The 20436-nt window shown below is 54.2% G+C and overlaps 1 protein-coding gene across 4 annotated transcripts in view; it reads left to right on the top strand.

Moving 5' to 3' along the window:
• ZFYVE28 (zinc finger FYVE-type containing 28) overlaps positions 1 to 20436 on the top strand; it is a 90422-nt gene that overhangs the window by 61811 nt on the left and 8175 nt on the right. The window lies entirely within an intron of this gene.

Raw genomic sequence — 20436 nt, 5'->3', positions numbered from 1 at the left:
TCCGATTAGCCATGTGTTCCCTCGCCCTTACGGTTCTGTATCTGCCTCTTGGATGATTTTTTGGAGCCCACCCTTAGGAGTGGAGTCACCCCGTCTTCCTCAGCGGGGCCCCCCACCCCAGCTCTGGCTGCCCTGACCTGAGAGGCAAGTGGAATTGGCTGTGCGGTTTGCGTTTCTCCGATGAGGGATGTCCCGGGGCGCTGCCCGCCACGTCTGCTGCCTGCGTCCTTCCGCAAGGTGGCTCTTCCCGTCCTTTCTCTGTTTTCTGGTGGGGTTTTCGTGTCTTTCTCACTGACGTGGAAACGTCCCTTCTGTCTGGAGTGTCGGTTGCAGGTAGCTTTTCCCAGTTTGTTATTTGCCCTTTGGTTTTATTTATTGATGCCTTTTGATTGGTGGGTGTCTTTAATTTTGTTTTGTGGAATTTGGGTTCTCTGCTTTCCCTTTTCCTCCGGTTGGTTTGTGGCTCTGTCCCTCCTCGCCCCAAGCCCAGGGGCTGTTCCCTGGGCCTCAAGCTGGTGTCCCAAGGTTGCCTTTCCCCGTTAATGCTGCATCCCCCTGCTGCGTAGTGAGGTATGAGCCCGTTTTCAGGGGTCCAGGCTGCCTTGCCCTGTGAGACTGTCTCCACCCATCAGAGGGAGTGAGGCGGTCGGGGGCTGACGCCATCCTGACTCCGGCGGGCTTGCCCCAGGCTCTGGCTGGGGCCGCCTTAGAAACCATCACCTCGTGTGCCTCCCAGAAGGCCTGGCCTGCCCTGCGTTCTCAGCTCTGCGGCTGCATTTGGGAGTCTGGCTGGGGGTGTCCCTGCCTCCCCCTCATGTGCTCAGTGGACCTCCCTGGCTATTGTTTTGGGGAGAATGATAGGAATCTGGAAGGGCTATCCTGGGCATGGGCTTCCGAGCGTCTGCCCTAACTCGGGGGCCTGTGCTGTGCCCACATGCTACTTCCTTGGGGTGGTTTTTACTCCACGCCTCCCTCACCGTTGTCACCTGTCCTCATTGCTCACTGTCATCACTGCTGCTGCGCAAGGCTGTTCCTCGCCGGGTCCCTGTTACTCTGTTGTCAGGCCTGACCTCACCTCCCCGTCATGTCACTGGGTCTCACTGCTCCTGGTCTCACGTCCACTTCCTTACTGCCCACGGGCACTGTGAAAACTGGACGGGGTAGTTCCAGACAGTGCAGCGGGATCCTGTCCCATGTCTCTAGCCTCTGCTTTCCCCTGACTTGGCTTCTTGCCCACCTGGCTCCTCCTCCAGGGAGCACCTTCCTCCTTGCTGTGGCTCCTCTGCCCTTTGCCCGGGTCGGGACCCCGGGCCCGGGAATGCCCGGGATCCAGCCCTGAGCGGCTGTGGCTGCAGAGAGCAGACTGCACCGTGTTCCCCGGAGTGAGGCTCCAGCTCCCCTGGGCCCCCACGGCCGCTTTTCTTCCCTGTTTGGAGGGAGCTGTCTGAGATCCTGCTGGGGTTCCTCCAGGCTGCACCATGGGGTGCCTGCAGCTTGGGGAGGGGCAGGACGTAGCTCTCCTGAGCTTCCTCAAGCATCTGGTGAGAGGGAAGTCCTCTGTCACTTGGAAGCCTTCCCAGTGGCAACGGGCTGCACTCCTGACCTGCTCTGTCCACGCATCACTGAACCAACTTTCCCTCCAGCCGGTTGAGTCAAGGGCTGGCTGCTCGATGTCCCTGGGGCAGCCCCTGCCCTGAGTGGGGCCTCACTGGTGCCCCAGGGCCACCCTGCCCACCAGCCTCCAGGGTCTGGAAGGACATGCTTCCTTTTCCAGCTCGTGATCAACCACCATGGCCTCTGGTGCTGGCTGTCAGGGCTGGGAGTGCTGGGGGGCCATCCTGAGCTGGCCCCCTCGAGGGTAAGGGGATGTGAGCCAAAGCATGCCCCCACCAACTGACCACTCAGCCAGCCGAGACTCAGAGGGGCCCTTGTCTGGTCCTATCTGCCCCATGTCTGGGGCTCCATGGGGGACCACCTTCGGGAGAGGGTGACAGGGTGGGGCTTGGTCTAACCCTGACCTCTCTCTGGCGGCTGTGTAACCCACTAGCACCCAGTTTCCTCCCCATTGGGGCGTGCACTTCACTGCTGTTTCTGCCAGAGCCGCTCTGGGGCCAGGTACCAGGCACAGGCCTGGCTGCTGCAGCCAGCGTCCCCATGGCAGGTGTCCCTGCCACAGACATAGCACCGATGTCTCCCACCACAACATGCCCCTGGGAGGAAAGACAAGAGTGATTGAGTGATTTAAAAATAGAGAACTTGGAATTAATTAGACTCCTGAAAGGCAGATTAGACATAGTGACTGTCATCACGTCAGCTAGTTCACAGGTCACGGGGCTGTGCGGGCTCACGTGGGCTGAGACAGTCAAGTACCAAGTGCCAGCCTGGGTCAGGGGGCTGGGCTGGGTTCTTGGGGGTCCTGGGAGGAGTGCTGCCCTCCTCGTAGCCGGGCCTCCCTAGCAGGTGGAATCCTTGCTCACAGCCAGGTGAGCTGCTGCAGAGAGTGGGAACAGCCCAGCTGTGGCCTGGCCCGTTGGAGGCAGTGACTGCGGGCTGACCAGACACTGGGCCCCAGCACCCAGGACGGCCCCTCCTGGCCCTGCTCTCCTCGGCCCAGCCCACCCTCACGGCCCCACCCAGCGCCGGCCTTAAGGACGCTAGTTCCCATCTTCTCCCCCGAGCCTGGCACCCACGCCGCGCCCTGGACATCTCTCACTGCCCCCTGCTCCCCCACCCCTGGCCGCTGGAGTCCTCTTGCCACTCTCCCCCCAGCCTCTCGCCATGCCAGGAAGAAGCTAAACCTGACGCAGAAGCCAGGGTGGGCTGGGTGGGTGTGGGGCAGCCCCCTTAGTGAGCGCCTCCGCTGGGACCCGAGTGCAAGGCGTGTGCCCCAGGTGGCGGGCCCAGCAGGGGCCAAGGGGATGAGGGGGAAGAAGGGGAAGCTGGGGCAGGGGATCCGAGAGAGCTCTGCAGGGCAGGGGTGGAGGGTGTCTGGGAGGAAGGCCGGCATCACAGCAGGAGGCTGTGCGCACAGCGGCGACGCCCGTCTGCTGCTTTTACGTTGCTTCAGACAGCTTGACCGCAGTAGGGCTGCCATACAGCGGACTGCAGCGTGTGAGGGCGCCCGCCTCCCGCAGCCTCGCGCGTCGCAGCCTTTTCAGCTGTTCTGATGGTGTGACGTTTTGGGGGGGGGGTTGGTAATTAGGTTTATTTGTGCGTTATTATTTATTTACTCTTAGAGGTGGTCCTGGGGATTGAACCCGGGACCCTGTGCATGCTAAGCACGTGCTCTTCCACGTGAGCGATACCCTCCCCGCTCCTTGCAGTTTTAATGTGTCTTTCCTTAAGGGCTCGTGACGTTGACCATCTTTCCATGTGCTCATCTGCCGTCGGCCTGTGTTCTTTGGTGAAGTGTCTGTTCAGAACTTTTGCTGTTTCTCTTAATTGGGCTGTTTCCTTATTTAGTTTTGAGAGTTCTTTATTTATACTGTGTACAAAACTGTTACTGCATTTACGATTTGAGGTCTTTTCTCCCAGTCTGTGGCTTGTCTTTTCATTCTAACAGTAACATTTGAAGAACAAAATTTCTTAATTTTGATGAAGTCCAATTTATCAGTTTTTTTCATGGATTGTGATTTTAGTGTCATATCTGAGACTTATTTTCATAACCTAAAGCTACAGTGGTTTTCCCTGTTTTCTTCTAGGCGTTTTATAGGTTTAGGTTTTTCATTTAGGTCTATGATTCATTGTGAGTTAATTTGTATATGATGTGAGGTATGGATCAAAGTTTTATTTTGTTTTGCATAAGGATGTCAATTATTCCAGCATCATTTGTGGAAAAAAGACTATCTTTTTCCCACTGAATTGCCTTTGCTCCTTTGTCAGAAATCAGTTAGCCATATATTTCTGGACTCACTAGTCTGTTGCATTGATCTGTTTGTCTATATTGACACCAGTATCGCATTGTCTTGATTGTGGTAGCTTTATAAGGAGCCTTAAAGTTAGGTACCGTATAAATCTACACCTTTGTTCTTCTTTCTCAGAGTTGTTTTGTCTATTCTGGGTCCTTTGTATTTTATGAATTTTAGAACCAGGTTGTCAATTTCTACTAAAGGGGAAAAAAAGCCTACTTTGCCTGCAGTTGTGTTTAATCTATAGATTAACGGTAAGAATTAACACCTCAATAATATTGAGTCTTCAAATTCATGACCACAGCGTATTTCTCCATTTATTTAGGTCTTTAATTTCTCTCAGCAAAATTTTATAATTTGTATTGTTGAGACCTTGCACATCTTTATCAGATTTATTCCTAAGTATTTTATATTTTTGATGCTATTGTAAATGGTATTGTTTGTGATTTCAGCTTGTGATTGTTCATTGCTAACATAGAGAGATATAACTGATTTTTTAAAATTTTTGTATATTGATCTTTTCTCCTACAACTTTGCTGAACTCCCTTTTTTAGATGTGGTAGTTTTAATGAAGATTTCATCAGCTTTTCTACACAGAGGACGTTGTCATCTGTGAATAAGCCAGTTTTACGTCTCCTTTCTAATTAGATGTCTTTACTCTTCCTTGCACTTTTGTGCTGGGGAGGACCTCCAGTACAATGCTGAAGAAAGGAATGGACCCAGGACACTTTTGCCTGTCCCTGATCTCCCTGTTAAGTGTCCTGTTGGCTGTAGGGTCTCCATGGATGCCCTTCATCAGGTCCAGGAAGTTCTCTTCTATTCCCAGTTTCCTGGATTTTCTCAGTGTCTTTGTATCTTTCGGAGTGGTCACATAGTTTAAATTTTTTAGTCCGTCAATGTGATAAATCACATTGATTGATATTCAAATGTGAAGCCAGTCTTGAATTTCTGGGATGCGCCTTACTTGGTCATTAGGCATTATCCTTTTTTATACACTGTTGGCTTTAATTTGCTAAGGTTTTGTTAAGGACTTAACCCCTGACTGTGAGGAGTGCTGGGCAGCACTCTTCCTGTAGTGCTCTTTCCGGGTGCGGGTGTCAGAGTGACGCTGAGGTTCTCCGACGAGCTGGGGGGCTTTCCCACTTCTTCAGTTTTCCAGAAGATTTTGTGTAGAATTGGTATCACTTCTGCCTTAAATAGAACTCACCAGTGAAGCCACGGAGTTTACTTTATGGAAAGATTTTTAGCTACAATTTCAGTTGCTTTACTAGATACATGTTTGTTCAATTACCCATGTCTTATTCAGTGAGTGAAGAGTTTATTTCCGTGGTCCATCCTCACACAGGGTGATACCAAACTGTGGGTGCACATGGTCCTCTGCTCAGAACTCTGCAGGGCCCCCCCCGCTCCCTTTGTCTCTTGGGCCCTGGGCCCTTGACCTGGCCCCTCCCCAACAGATGGCTCCTCTCATCCCTGCCAGCACCCCGCTTTCCAGATGCTCTCTGCACTCCCCTTGTATGCTGCCTGGGTTACTGCCCCTCCCTCTCTGCCGTGACACCCCCCCCCCCCACCCACTGCCCAGTGCCCTCTCTGCCGTGGACACCCCCCCCACCCTGCCACACCAGGTCACCATAGTGCCCCTCTCTCTGCCGTGACACCCCCCACCCTGCCACACCAGGTCACCATAGTGCCCCTCTCTGCCGTGACACCCACCCCACCCTGCCACACCAGGTCACCATAGTGCCCCTCTCTGCCGTGGACACCCCCCCCACCCTGCCACACCCGGTCACCATAGTGCCCTCTCTGCCGTGACAACCCCCCCCACCCTGCCACACCCGGTCACCATAGTGCCCCTGCTCTGCCGTGACACCCCCCCACCCTGCCAACCCAGGTCACATAGTTGCCCCTCTCTGCCGTGACACCCCCCCACCCTGCACACCAGGTCACCATAGTGCCCCTCTCTGCCGTGACACCCCCCCACCCTGCCACACCAGGTCACCATAGTGCCCCTTTCTCTGCCGTGACACCCCCCCCACCCTGCCACACCAGGTCACCATAGTGCCCTCTCTGCCGTGACACCCCCCCACCCGCCCCACACCCGGTCACCATAGTGCCCCTCTCTGCCGTGACCACCCACCCTGCCACAACCCGGTCACCATAGTGCCCCTCTCTGCCGTGACACCCCCCCCACCCTGCCACACCCGGTCACCATAGTGCCCCTCTCTGCCGTGACCCCCCCCCACCCTGCCACACCAGGTCACCATAGTGCCCTCTCTGCGTGACCCCCACCTGCCACACCCGGTCACCATAGTGCCCCTCTCTGCCGTGACACCCCCCCACCGCCACACCCGGTCACCATAGTGCCCCTCTCTGCCGTGACCCCCCCACCCTGCCACACCGGTCACCATAGTGCCCCTCTGCCGTGACACCCCCCACCCTGCCACACCAGGTCACATAGTGCCCCTCTCTGCCGTGACACCCCCCCACTGCCACCCACCCGGTCACATAGTGCCCCTCTCTGCCGTGACACCCCCCCACCCTGCCACACCCGGTCACCATAGTGCCCCTCTCGCCGTGACACCCCCCACCCTGCCACACCGGTCACCATAGTGCCCCTCTCTGCCGTGACACCCCCCCCACCCTGCCACACCCGGTCACCATAGTGCCCCCTCTCTGCCGTGACACCCCCCCCACCCTGCCACACCCGGTCACCATAGTGCCCCTCTCTGCCGTGACACCCCCCCACCCTGCCACACCAGGTCACCATAGTGCCCCTCTCTGCCGTGACACCCCCCCCACCCTGCCACACCAGGTCACCATAGTGCCCCTCTCTGCCGTGACACCCCCCCCACCCTGCCACACCAGGTCACCATAGTGCCCCTCTCTGCCGTGACACCCCCCCACCCTGCCACACCAGGTCACCATAGTGCCCCTCTCTGCCGTGACACCCCCCCCCACCCTGCCACACCAGGTCACCATAGTGCCCCCTCTCTGCCGTGACACCCCCCCACCCTGCCACACCCGGTCACCATAGTGCCCCTCTCTGCCGTGACACCCCCCCACCCTGCCACACCCGGTCACCATAGTGCCCCTCTCTGCCGTGACACCCCCCCCACCCTGCCACACCAGGTCACCATAGTGCCCCTCTCTGCCGTGACACCCCCCCACCCTGCCACACCAGGTCACCATAGTGCCCTCTCTGCCGTGACACCCCCCCACCCTGCCACACCAGGTCACCATAGTGCCCCTCTCTGCGTGACACCCCCACCTGCCACACAGGTCACCATAGTGCCCTCTCTGCCGGACACCCCCCCACACCTGCACACACGGTCACATAGTGCCCCTCTCTGCCGTGACACCCCCCACCCTGCACACCGGTCACCATAGTGCCCCTCTCTGCCGTGACACCCCCCCACCTGCCACACCCGGTCACCATAGTGCCCCTCTCTGCCGTGACACCCCCCACCCTGCCACACCCGGTCACCTAGTGCCCCTCTCTGCCGTGACACCCCCCACCCTACCCACACCAGGTCACCATAGTGCAGTCCCACGTGACACCCCCCACCCTGCCACACCCGGTCACCATAGTGCAGTCCCACTGGCTGCCTTGGGTGAAGCCCATGGGGAGCTCTGCTCAAGCGGCCTCACTGAGTCCCGTGGCTGTGTTTTCATTGTCACCCCTGCTTCAGAGATTCAAAACAGAGACTCAGAGCCCCTTGGCTGGGGGTGACCCCTCCCATCTGTCCAACCCCAGATGTGGGGGCACTGGCAGGACCAGGGGTCCCATCCCAGAGCCCCCCTCGCGCCTCATGCTTTGCAGTGCGCACTTGCTCTAGTTTGGGAGGAAATGAGGGATGCCAAGGACCTCAGGGCAGCTGGCCTCAGAAGGAAATCCTGGGAGCCAGAGGGGGTCCACTGGGACTCACTAAGACATGCTGGTAACCTCCCAGCCCAGCACCCAAGACCCAGATGTGGCTGGCCCCCCTCAAGCAGGGTCCATGTCCTTGACCCTAACCGATGTGTGGAAGGTGTGACATCTGTGGTGCAGGGGCCACCCGCTGGGGGCGGCTCCAGGAGAAGGGAGCTAGCAGAGTCCAGGCCTGCAGCGCTGAGCCTCAGGGCACAGCCGTTTGATGTCTCCTCCCCACAGGTCCTGGAGCAGGGCTGTAGCCCCCTGGGCCTGTCTGTCCACTTCCTGCCCAACTCCCTGCTCCTTTGGGCATCCGGGGCTGCACAGTCTGGGGGTGGGGCTGGGCTCTGAGCGGGAGTGGAGCATGCTGGGTAAGCACTGACCCCTCCTCGGACGTGTGGAGATGGTGGGGGGGGCGCAGGCTGCACCCTCTGGGGGTCATTTTCCTCCACCCCATGGGACCAGGAGAGTGCCTGTCTGAACAGCCACTTCCCGGAAGCAAAGCTTGTGCTCCTGCCCTCATGGAGGCCACGGCCAAGTGTGACTGCGTTGCTGGGTGTGCGCAGCGGGAGGACCAGGGCCTGTCCTGGCCAAGTTCGCCTGCTGCTTTGACTGGTCAGCTGTGGAGCCTTCTGCCCAGAGAGCTTTTAAAAGCAGCAAACGCTCAGAAAGTCCATAAGGTACAAAGCAGAATGGTGACAAGGGTCCCTTCTGCTCTTGTGACAACTACCCGAGTTCAGAAAAACACACCGCGTGCCCTTGCTCACCTGCACCTCCTGACTGTCTGGAGGGCCCGCGCATCGCACCTGCACTAAGAAGCCGCGGTGTGAAGCCTGGGTTCCCGTAGCGTAACCAGGGCCACCACTGATGTTGGGCCTCGTGCGGGGCCCGGGGCCGGCTGTGTCCTCGGAGGAGCCAGCCCGTGGCCCCCACCCCGCACAGCTCCCTGGCTGAGGGGAGGGAGGACGGGTTCTTGCCAGGCCTCGAGGGGGCGGTGTGGGGCCAGGGAGCACCCAGGGCGAGGGCAGTGAGCTGGGAGGCAGAGGTGAGGCATTCTGGAGGAGCCAGGCTGTCAGCAGCTGCTTCGGGGCCCTCCCCAGCCCTGCTGTGCCCCTGCCCCCTGGAGCTCTCTGGCTTTGAGGGATGTCTCCAGGCCGTCAGTGACGATGTTGTAGCCTTGTAAGTGGACAGAGCTGGACAGGGCAGATGTGCCAGGGCCACACAGGACCCACCAGGTCAGCCGTGGGACCTGTGGAGGGGTCGCCGTGGCAATGCGGGGGGCCGCCTGCTGGGCCTGCAGCAGCCAGTCTCACGGCACCAGCCCTGGAGGGGGAGCTGCCCCTTGTTTCACAGACTCACCTCTGGGGGGGGGGTCACCGGGCGTGGGGTCACTCAGGGCGAGACAGACCTGAGAGCTGCCAGCTCTCCCTCCCTCCAGACCCCAGGGGGACCAGCCCAGACGCCCTTCCCCCACTGATCACAGCCTGTGGCCTGGGACGGGGGGTGTGGCTCCGGTGGAGCCTTCAGTCAGCTGTGGGGCCAGGGCGGCCCAGTGAGGTGGTCGGCACTGGGCAGGGTGTCTGCTGTGGTCCCCCCTGTCTGGGAAAGCCTTGAGTTCCCGGAATTTCTTCGGCCCCTCCACTCTCTGCAGTGTCCCTGGTGACGAGGGGCTGGCTGCCGCTTCCTGGCTGTCCCCTACAAGTGTCCCAGGCGGTGTGTTCCCTCTGGATCTCCGTGATGACTGGAGAGTCCCAGGAAATCCAATCCCCGAGTCCGTGGGCTTCTGGGTGCCCGGAACACAGCCCCGGCGGTCACCGTGGGGCCTTTGGCGAGCGTGCCCACTGATCCACCTAGGTTAGGCCCTTGCCACTCCTGGGGTTGGCCCTGCCTGTGCCTGACCTTCTGGGGCTGGCTTCTTGGAGGAGGCAGTGGTGGGAGCCTGTGGCCCTGAGGCCACTACCTGACCCCAGCCTCACAACTTGCACCACCAGCCTGTCGAGGAGGCTGTAAGTAGCCCTGTGTTACAGACCACACAGCACGAGACAGACGCCAGCACCACCATCCCACCCCACGGTGTGTCCTCCGCAGGACCCTGTTTCCCATTTTACAGCAAGTAAACACGTTCTCCTCCCCACCCCTAGCCCAGGGCCCCTCGAGGGTAGGTGCTGCTGGTACCCTGTGTCCCCAAGCACCCAGCTCAGGGCCTCATGTCCCCCCCACCCCCAGTCCTGTAGCAGGTGCTCACCTGACTTCAATGTCCTTGTCCGAGCCAGGTCCTCTTCCAGTCTCCTGGGTGGTTTTCCTGGGAGCAGCCCTGGGGCCACGGCTGGAGAGGGAGGCAGGCATTTCTCAGGTGCTGGGACCAGCAGCTCTTGTGGGGAAGTGGGCCCTGAGGCCAGAGTCGCCAGAAATGCGCCCACCCAGGGACAGACAGGCAACGGGGAATGTGTGGAGTTGACAAACCTGCACCAACAAGATGGCGGGAAGACGAGGGTGGGGAGCAGTGAGAGGCCTGGCCCCACCGAGGTCATGGGCAGCAGAACCAGGTCAAAACCCTGCAGGCAGCAGGTGCCAGGAGGCGGGGTCCTAGGGCCCATGGGCCCAGTGTGCAGGGTGGCTGGGGTCTTCATGGACTTACAGACAGGGAGGGCCACACCTCTTGCCAGGCTGTGCTGCCTCCCCCAGGAAGCCCTCCCTGCTGCCCGGTGACTGCCCGCAGCTGGCATAGGTGTTGGTGGGATTCTGATTACATGATAGTTGCCTCTGGCTCCCCACCATTCCCTGACGGGCCTGGGCCGGTCAGGAGCCTGTGGGCTGGGGCAGAATCGGGCAAGGGAAAACAGGAAGGGTGCTTGCAGCTCATGGGACGGCAGTGGTGACGCTGCTCGACTAGAGGCACGGCTGAGCTGGTTGTCAGGCTCCTGTTCACGTACAGTCTGTGGAACCAAACTGCAGTCCTCCAGCTTCCCTGGGACGCCCCGGAGGTCCTGCTGACCTCGTGGTGGGAACAGGCAGCCGCAGAGCTCCAGGGAGGGGAGGGCAGGGGTGGGCCACACCACTGAGCGCCACGGGACCCCGCAGCATGGATCTGGGCGCGACGGTGCCTTGCTAAGAAGCTGTGTTACTCGGGCTGTGGACTCACCGCTCTGTCTGCTTGATTCTCTGGCCTAGTGGGTCCAGCGAGGAAGCACTGCAGCTCACGTGCATTTGTCACAGGCCAGGTATGTCCCCTTGTTCTTGCCAGGTGGGTGTAACGACTCCCACTTTAGAGAAGAAAATGATGAGGCTGGAGGCAGGGAGCGATCTGCCCAAGGGCACACAGCTGGTCAGCGGTGGTGCCAGGACTCGGCTCCCCCTGCACCTCCTGTCCCTCGAGGGATGGTGACCTCGGTGTGCGCCAGCGTGGCACACGGAGACCGCTGCTGTTCCCGTGGTCACGGGAGCCCGAGTGCGTGCCCTCTGATGTCTCACTTGTCCCCATGCCCACGTGTGCCCCTCCGTCCCCACCCCATGTACGTGACTCTGACCGTCCTGGCCCCCACCCCCTGGTCGTGGTGACCTACCAGTGAGGACCAGGCCCCTTCCCTGGGCCTCTCAGGGGGCTGGTGGGGGACCCAGGTGGTGCAGAGCTAGGGCACAAGGCCCGGCTGCCCTCCCCGCCCCAGAACGATGGGCGCCCGCGAGGCCACGCTGTCTGTGGGGAGGAGTTGGCTGGCAGCCCGGCTCCTCCTGGGCAAGTGGGCGGTGCGGCCTGACGGGTTGTTTTCCCACAGCGACGGCCTCTCTAACGTGTGACACACCTGGGATTTCACTTAAAAGCCTTTTCATTTAAAACTAAAAAGGGAAAGGATTCATTTTTAAAGGAATGCCCAGACAATACGGAAGTAAATTAGACCTTCTGAAAACACAAGCTCCAGCACAGCGTGTTCTAGAAGTGGGCTTGGAAACCAGTGCGGAGCCAGGTCTGGGCCCTGTCGGGGTCATGTGTAGGCTGGGCTGGAATGTGTGCCCCGAGGTCGGAGCTGGGCCTCAGAGGAGGTGAAAGCAGGGCCTGTTGGGGCAGAAACACGCATGAGGTGGCACTGGGCTGCCCTTTTGTGCCCCGTCGTCTCCGCTCCGGCCTTTGGGGGAGAAGTGTTTACTCTCTGGCACCTGCGGTCTGTGTAGACGCTCTCAGGGGGGAGGGGGCGTCACCACCGCGCTGGGTGTGTGCTCACACAGGCGTGCACAGACACGCACTCTCTGACACTCTCACATGCAAACACACACCCACACGCACCTGCACACGTGCACCCGCCCACTCACACACGTACAGTCACCCCCCCTCAAACTCACATCACATGGGAGTTTTAGTGGGTGGGGCCGGGGGGGACACCAGGCCCCTGCCTGTGGAGCTGAGGGGAGTGAGACCCTGCCCAGGGCCCAGTGCTGAAGCTTGGTCCCGCGTCACCACCAGGAGGAAGGCTGAGATTACTAGCAGGTCATTTCCTGGTCATGCCTGCCCTCCTGGTCCCAGTCCCCTCGCCCTGTCCCCTCTGGGCGCCTGAGCTGGCTGCCGGGGTGGGGACTCATGTGAGCGACCCATCAGGGAGTGGGGTTTCCCCTCCCTGCCTCCCGCTGCGCTCCTCCCACTGGAGGAGAGGCGGTCTTCCCTGGGACACGGTGTCATTCATTAAAACCACGAGAAGAAAGCCTTGGCAATGGCTGGAGGGGCAAGGAAGCAGGAAGACCTGGTCTGTTCATAAGAAATTAGCATATTTGCTGCCCAGAGTGTCTTGTGCTGAGACCCCCTGGCAGCCTGGCTGTCAGACTCATGCCATCTCGTGTGTGTTAGGGCTCCTGTAACAAAGCACTACAAACTGGGGCCGGGGAGGAGGCAAACCACAGAAATCGTCTCAGTTCTGGAGGCCAGAAGGCGTCAGCAGGGCTGGTTCCTTCTGAGGCTGTGAGGGAGCCTGTGTCCTCAGGCCCGTCCCTCACTCTGGCGGTGGACGGCCATCCTCAGCTTGCAGGTGCACCGCCCTGATCTCTGCTTCGTCTTCACATGTCATTCCCTTCTTTGCTTGTTTGGGTCTAAATTTCCCGTTTGTAGAAGGACGCCGATCCCTCTGGACTTGGGGCCATTAGTTATGACTCATCTTAACTAATTACACCTGCAATGACCCTATTTCCAAATAAGGCCACATTCTGAGGTCCTAGGGGTTAGCACTTCAACATGAATTTGGGGGGACACAATTCAACCTATATCAGTACATACATGCCTCCCTGTTAAATCCTTGTCATGGTAGAATGGATGGGTGGATGGATAGACAGCTTATTGGCTGGAAAGGTAGATGGATGGACAGATGGGTAGATAGGTGGATGGGTGGATGGATGGATGGATGGGTGGATGTCTTTTGCAAGGAGCAGCTAGCAGGGCCCAGGCTGGCTCACTAGAATTGCTATGTGGTTGTGCAAATGCCCAAACTCTCACATCCAAGCATACTTACCCTGGGCCTCTGGAGCCCATCAGCTTCTCGTGGTACTCCTTGTTTTCCCCTAATTAGGCCTTTACAAAGGGTTTCAAAGGCTCATGGATGTACCTATGTAAGAAGCACCTTGCAATGCTATTAGTTTTTCCAGGTTATCTCTTTCACTGACCCCTAGAAGTTCAAGAAGACAAAGTGCCTTTTTTCTGTCAAAAGGCCATTTTTTTCCTACTCTGACAGTGGAATCAGACACTTGTCCACATGTGCCTTTGGAGAAGTGCTCTTTGGAAAGTTTGCTGCAGTGCCGTGCCCTGACTTTGACCATGACCAAAGACACAAGCTGGACAAAACCTTCGGTATTGATAGAACCGTTTAGAATTGCACTGGACTCAATACTAGAAAAATGGCACTTCCTAGTAATTCAAACCCAAGTGGAGTCATTACAGGGAACTTGTGCTGCCTTCTGTGAGAGTGGCGGGAAGCAGAGCTGGGCATCAGTCACAGAAGGTGCTGGAGTTTTCAACATCCAGGTGACCAGGCAGGTTTAACACTGAGTGACTGGGTGGGTGTGTCTGACTCCTCTGTGAGGCATGGGGAGCCCTTGGCAGGTGGGTGCCCCTCACTCCTTCGGCCTCAGTCTCTCACGCTCTCTTTCGCTCTGCATCCCAGGTTCCAGCCACGTCTCACCCTCACTGCTCTTGCCCTCACCACGGCCACAGACCCGCTGGGCATCAGCCAGCTTCTCAGTTCTGTCTTGTTAATGTGTGTGGCTCTCCCGCTAGGCTGGGCTCTTGGGGGACACACACAGGGTCTGATTCATCCCTGGGACCCTCTTCCATGTCCCCACCCTGCCTGTCCAGCAGCTGCCCATGGAGGATCAGCACCTTCCAAAACGGTGGCCCTGGGCAGTGTTGCTGGGGCTCCATGCAGTCCGGGAGACCGGGCTGAACCGGACAGGCCCACTGCAGTTTCCTGCTCTCTTGTTCCCTGGGGTCGGCCTGGGGGAAGCACCTTATTGGTTTTCCTGCCCTGGACCAGTTTTTTTATGGAGCTTTTGGCTCTTTTTCCATCCGTACCCTACCCCACCAACACACACGCACACGCACATGCACACAAACACACAGACATACACACACACATAGACACACAAACACACATAGACACACACACAAACACACAGACATACACACACATATAGACACACAAACACACATAGACACGCACACAGACACACACACAAACACAGACACACACGGAGACACACACACACATACACAGATACACACACACAGACACAGACATACACAAACGCATACAGACACACACAGACACAAACACATAGAAACACACACATAGACACAGACACACACACAGACACAGACATACACAAACACACACACACACCTGCTCTGCAGTGCCGCAGGTGAGGGCCTGGGGCTGGGACAGTAGTCCTCCCTTTGGCCCCCCACCTCCTGTGGGCCGGCCTGGGGCTTAGCCCGCTAGAAGAGCTCACTCTTCTGCGGCACCATCAGAAGCTCTGGCTTCACAGCTCTCCAGGCTCCACTGAAGTCAGGGCCCTTCCCCACAGCGGCACACCGTCCAGAAAGGCTTCTGCCTCCGGGGCTTTACCTGAGGGGCTGGGGCTGCAGGGCTGAAGCCTTCCCAGGCTGCCTTCTGCCTCCTCTTAGAAACAGGCCCGAGCCACAGGCAGGCTGCAGCCCTTCCTCCCCCAGCGTAACAGTGGCTCTGAGCACACCAGTCGCACGTGGCCGTGGGGGGCTCTGGAAAAGACGCACAGCCATCACCCTGCTGCTCAGATCGGTGTCACGTCAGCGCTCTGCCTTGCCTGCATTTCCCAGTGTCTCATTTGTGTGTATATGATGTCTCTAACTTTTCACACGCTACCTATTTCATATTTCAGCATTTCCAGCATCACCATCTATCCTACAAAGTGGCAACCATATGACTGTGATAATTTACTGAATCAACCCACTCTTGATGGGCATTTAGCTTGAGCTATTTCTTGAGTTTGCTAGATATTACAAGAAAAACATTCTTTTATTCTTTTTAAAGTGTACAATTCAGTGGTTTTCAGTATATTCACAGAGTTGTGCACCTGTCACCACTACCTAACCTCAGAACTTTTTCATCACCCGTAAAGAAACCCCAGTTCATTGTCTCTTCCCTTCAGCGACTGGCAACCATGCCACCATTAATCTGCTTTCTGTCTCTGTGGATTTGCCTATTCCAGACTTTTGAAAGGAAGAAAATCATATGCGATGTGACCTTTGTGACTGGCTTCTGTTATTCCGCCTCATGTTGTAGTGCCCAGCAGTGCTGCACTCCTTTCTATGGCTAAAAATTAATTCCGCTCTGTGGCCAGACCACGTTTTGTTTATCCATCCATCAGCTGACGGACATTTGGGTTGTTCCATCTTTTTGGCTAGTAAGTAGGAACATCCACGTACGATGTTTTGTGTGAATGTGCTTCAATTCTCTTAGGTAGGGACCTCGAGGTGCAGTTGCCGGGTCACCCTGCACGAGGAGCTGCCAAACAGTTTTCGGGGGTGCCCATGACATTGGAGATTCTCATCCATATCTTCACCCACACTTGTTGTTTTCTGTTTTCTTTTTAAATTATTATAGTCATTGTAATGGGTTTAAAATATCACATGGTCATTTTAATTTCCGTTTCCCAAATGACTGATGATGCTGAGCATCTTTTCGTGTGTTTACTGGCCATTTGTGTGTCTTTTTGGGAAAACGTCTTTTCACATCCTTTGCCCATCCTTTAGTTGGGTTATTTATCTTTTTATTGTTCACTTGTAAGAGTTCTTTCTATCCATCAGATACTATACCCTTGACAGATACCCCTTCTGTGGGTCATCTTTTCACTTTCTTGATAGTATCTTTTGAAGCACGGAAGTTTTTAAGTTTAATTTTTGTATGAATGTATGTTTCAGTTCTCCTGGGTAAACACCTTGGATTGGAATTGCTGGGTCACACTGTGTGAGGAACTTCTGAACAAGATATCTGTCTTTGGTTGCTGTGTTTTTGAAGCTGCATCGAACAAACTATTGCCTAATCCAAGCCCACAAAGATGTATGTTTCTTTTCTAAGAATTTTAGAGTTTTATCTCTTTCACACAGGTCTTTGATCTCTTTTGAGGTTATTTTTGTGTATGGTGTAAGGTGAAGTCTCACCTCATTCTTTTGTATGTGGAAATGCAGTTTTCCCAGAGCCACTTCATAGACTTTTTCTATTGAAATGTATTGATTTACGATATTATGCTAGTTTCAGATTACAACATAGTGATTCAGTATTTTTATGGATTATACTCCATTTAAAGTTATTATAGGGGGAGGGTATAGCTTAGTGGTAGAGTGCATGCCTAGCATGCACAAGGTCCTGGGTTCAATCCCCAGTACGTCCTCCAAATATAAATCAATAAACCTAATTACCTCCCCCCAATAAAATTTTAAAAATAAAATAAAAATAAATTTAAAACAGAAGAGTTTTAAAAATAAAGTTATTATATTTCTTTTTTTAAATCTTTTTGTGGGGGAGTTAATTAGGTTTACTTATTTACTTTTGATGGAGGTACTGGGGATTGAACACAGGACCTTGTGCATGCTAAGCACACACTCTACTAAAGTTATTATAAAATACTAACTACGTTCCCTGTGCTGTACAGTATATCTTATAGCTTGTTTATTTTATAGTTTGTACCTCTTAGTCCCCTACCCCCTTCCTCTCCCCACTGGTAACCACTAGTTTGTTCTCTGTATCTGAGTCTATTTCTGTTTGATTATATTCATTCATTTTGTTTTTTAGATTCTATATATAAGTGATAATATACAGTATTTGTCTTTCTCTGTCTGACTTATTTCACTAAACAATGCCCTCTACATTGATCCATGTTGCTGCAAATGACAAATTTTCATTCTTTTTCATGGCTGAGTAATATTCCAGTGCACGTGCGTGCACACGTGTGTGTGTGTGTGTATCATCTTCTTTATCCAGCCATCTGTTGATGGACACTCAGGTTGCTTCTATGTTTTGGCTATTGTAAATAGTGCTGCTGTGAACACTGGGGTGCATGTGTCTTTCCAGATTAGAGTTTTTGTTTTCTTTGGATATATACCCAGGGGTGGGATTGCTGGATCATATGGTATTTCTATTTTTAGTATTTTGAGGACCCTCCATACTGTTTTCCACACTGACTGCACCGATTTACATTCCCACCAACAGTGTAGGAGGGCTCCCTTTTCTCCACAGCCTCACCATTGTTTGTTATTTGTGGCCTTTTTGATAATAGCCATTCTGACAGGTGGGAAGTGATAGCTCATAGTGGTTTTGATGTGCATTTCTCTGATTGTTAGCAACGTTGAGCGTCTTTTCATGTGCCTGTTGGCTATCTGTATGTCTTCTTTGGAAAATTGTCTGTTCACGTCTTCTGCCCAGTTTTTAATCCAGTTGTTTAATTTTTTGATGTTGAGTTGTATGAGCTGTTTATATATCTTGGATATTAACCCTTCCCAGTCATGTCATTTGCAAATATTTCCTCCTGTTCAGTAGGTTGTCTTTTCATTCTGTTGATGGTTTCCTTTGCTGTGCAAAGGCTTTTAAGTTTAATGAGGTACCATTGGGGTTTTTGCTTTTGTTTCCTTTGCCTTAGGAAACAGATCCAAAAAAATATCATAATGATTTATGTCAAAAAGTGTTCTACCTATGTTTTCCTCTAGCAGTTTTATGGTTTCCGGTCTTACATTTAGGTCTTTGATCCATTCTGAGTTTATTTTTACATATGGTGTTAGAGAATGCTCTAATTTCATTCTTTACATGTAGCTGTCCAGTTTTCCCAGCCCCGTTTATTGAAGAGACTGTCTTTTCTCCAACCCAGCACCGTTTTTTGAAAAGACTGTCCTTTCCTTATTGAACGTCTGGGCACTCTCTGTGAAAGTCAGCGGCCCGTAAATGCACGGGTTTGTCTCTGCACTTGCAGTTCCATCCCATCGTCACGTCTCCTGTGCCAGCGCCACACAGGCTTGGTTGCTGTAGTTTCACATTACATTTCAAATCATGGGTGTGAGTCCTCCAGTTTTGTTTTATTATTTTTCAAAGTGTTTTGGCTGTCCTGAGTCCTTGCATTAACGTATGAATTTTAGGATCAGCTTGTCAACTTCTGCATGGAAAAAAGAGGCAGCTGACATTTTAATATGGGTTGCATTGAGCCTGTTGACCATTTAGGGAGTGTTGCCATGGCAACAATATTAAATTCCTCCAGTGCATGAACATAGGATGTCTCTGCTTTTATTTAGGTCTTCTTTATTTTATTTCAATGGCATTTTGTAGTTTTCGGTGTATAACTCTTGCACTTTTTTTGTTAAATTTATTCCAGATAATTTAAATCTTTTTTTGGAAGGGGTATTTAGGTTTATTTATTTTTAGAGCAGGAACTGGGGATTGAACCCAGGACCTTGTGCATGCTAAGCATGTGCTCTACCACTGAGCTACACCCTCCCCCTCCAAATATTTTAAATCTTTTTTGATGCTATTACAAATAGGATTGTTTCTCAATTTCGTTTTTAGTTTGTTTACTGCACTGTATCTTAATATAACTGAGTCTTTAACAGTAACAACTTTACTGATGTGTAGTCTCTATACCAGAAAGTTCAACTTTTAGAAGTATGTCATTAATGGCTTTTAGCATGTATTTGCTCTTCACCTGCTGTATTGAAGCCTAACCCATCCGCTCTCCTTGCCGCTTGGGCCTCTTCCATTTCTTTTCCTCTGCTCTCCCCTGCCCTAAATCTTTTTTTCCAGTTTTGAATTTTGGCAAAATATATGTAATATAAAATTTATTATTTTAACCCTATTTAAGGGTACAGTGGCATTATGCACATTCACCATGTTGTATAACTATCGCCACTGTCTGTTCCCAGAACTGTTTTGTCGTCCCAAACTGAAACTCTGTCCCCATTAAACAGTAACTCTTGACTCTCCCTCCTCCAGCCCCTGGCAGCCACCATTCTACTCTCTGCTTCTGTGACTTTGACTCCCCTGGGGACCTCATATAAGGGGGATAACACAGTATTTGTCCTTTGGGGACCGACTTACTTCACTGAGTATAATGTCCTCAAGGTTCATCCATGTGGTAGCAGGTGTCAGAATGTCCTTCCTTTTTAAAGCAGAAGAATATTTCATTGTGTGGCTGGACTACATTTTATTGATCTGCTCATCTGTTGATGAGCACTTAGGTTGTTTCTACCTTTGGGCTGTTATGAATAATGCTGCTGTGAAGTTTGTAAGAGTTTGTTTGGGTCCCTGCTTTCAAATCTTGTAGGTGAGGCTGTGGACTGAGACTGGGGTACTGATGGAAGTTGACCCTCTGGACAATGAAGTTCTGTCGCCTTTCCTTACTCAGCTCCCAGGATAGGGGCAGCCAGGCCCACCCCCCGCCCTGGGGGCTTAGTCTCTGGAACTGGCGGTCTGGGAGCGGAGAAGTGGAGATCACAAGGGTGCCAGTGCAGCAGTGAGCCCAGCCTCCCTGCCAGCCTCCCTGCCAGCCTCCCAGCGCCCCTCTGTTCTCCAGTGAAACATTAAATACTTGTAAAGGAATGTCCAAGTCATTGAAATGTGCCGATAAAACACACAGTCACGCACCCGCACTCGACAGAGGGATGGGAACCCCTGAAGCCCATCTGGGGCGCCTTCCTGCCCCACCCACTCTGCACTGAATCCTCAAGCACGTCACACCATAAGCTTCCTGGTAGTTTTATCCCAAGGGACGTGCCCCTAAGTAAGACATTAGGCAGCTGTGCATGCTTCTCTGTGGTGTCAGGGGAGGCACACAGTGTGGGGGTCCTTTATGTCCACGAGGGGCCAGGGCTGCTCACCCGCCTGGATCAGGCCGGCCGTGGTGAGAGGAAATCACAGTTGCTCTTCCTCCCTCGCTAGTGGGTTTTTGCTGGAACTTCCGGAGCTGCCCAGAGGATTCTGTCATGTCTGCAGATGCACAAGGGCAGAGTCTTGGGTGTGTACTGGCCACAGCCCCTTGGCTGCACTCAGACGGTGCTGAAGCAACTCTGCAAAGTCACTGCACCAGTTTACACGCCCACCAGCAACGTGAGGGTGGCCGCTGCTCCAC

The sequence above is a fragment of the Camelus ferus genome, chromosome 2 (genome assembly GCF_009834535.1).
Source record: "Camelus ferus isolate YT-003-E chromosome 2, BCGSAC_Cfer_1.0, whole genome shotgun sequence".
NCBI lineage: Eukaryota > Metazoa > Chordata > Mammalia > Artiodactyla > Camelidae > Camelus > Camelus ferus.
This window is presented reverse-complemented; position numbering and strand designations above follow the sequence as displayed.